We start from the raw sequence: 1,197 nt of genomic DNA, 5'->3' as shown, positions 1-1,197 counted from the left end.
CACATCACATGGCTATCGTTGACACCTAATTAACACTTATTGTTAACAGGGGGTGGAGTGATACTGGCAATAGCCGGTAACCATATTCTGATGAAATAAAAAAGCATCTCTTCTTCTTGTTGAGTTTCTAAAGGATGGAGGTAAAGTTCTGCTGATTGTGGGACTTAAACATGAAAACCACAAACTCCAGTTTGGTTCTGAGTTCCCAGGAACAGACTCTGGTTCTGATCCAGGTCTCAGATCCAGCTGGAATCTGTCATCTGCCTCGGTGTTTTCCTGTTTCTGAACGCTCTCATCAAACATTCAGATGTGATGAATTATAGAGAGAAGCTGCTGCTGCCGTCCTCTCAGAAGCCAAACTGATGTACAAACACGTCTCAGAGGACAGACAGGGGACACCGGCTCACTCAGGTCCAAAAACAGGAAGAAGAAACCAGACCCAAACCCCACAAGATGACAAACGGTTCTGTCCCGTCTGAAGGTCCAAACAGCTGAGAACAGAAAATGTGTTTGGAGGTTTCAGAGGTTCTTTTAAAACTGGTCCTAAGAGGACATGGACCAGCTCAGCCGAGTCCAACCCGGTCATGTCCTGGTGTTGACCTGTAAGAACAGGAGTTTAAACCAGTTTTGACCTGGTTTGGGTCCATGTTGGACTTAGTTTTATTTGAGCCAGTTTTAGACTCAGATTAGACCTGATTTTGCACCCATCTTAAACCTGATTTAGACTAATTTTAGATCTGATTTAGGTCAATCCTAGACCTAATTTTAGACCAATTTTAGACTGATTTAGACCAATCTATGACTTGATTTTGGACCCATCTTAAACCTGATTTTGGACCCATCTTAGACCTGATTTTGGACACATCTTAGACCTGATTTAGACCCATCTTAAACCTGATTTTGGACCNGACCCATCTTAAACCTGATTTTGGACCCATCTTAGACCTGATTTTGGACACATCTTAGACCTGATTTAGACCCATCTTAAACCTGATTTTGGACCCATCTTAGACCTGATTTTGGACACATCTTAGACCTGATTTAGTCCAATCTTAGACCTGATTTTGGACCCATCTTAGACCTGGTTTTTGACCAATCTTAGACCAGATTTAGACCAATCTTAGACCAGATTTAGACCAATCTTAGACCAGATTTAGACCAATCTTAGACCAGATTTAGACCAATCTTAGACCAGAT

Source organism: Austrofundulus limnaeus, unplaced genomic scaffold (genome assembly GCF_001266775.1).
Source record: "Austrofundulus limnaeus strain Quisiro unplaced genomic scaffold, Austrofundulus_limnaeus-1.0 Scaffold720, whole genome shotgun sequence".
Taxonomy (NCBI): Eukaryota; Metazoa; Chordata; class Actinopteri; order Cyprinodontiformes; family Rivulidae; genus Austrofundulus; species Austrofundulus limnaeus.
The sequence above is the reverse complement of the archived record's forward strand: the minus strand, read 5'-3'. Positions refer to the sequence as shown.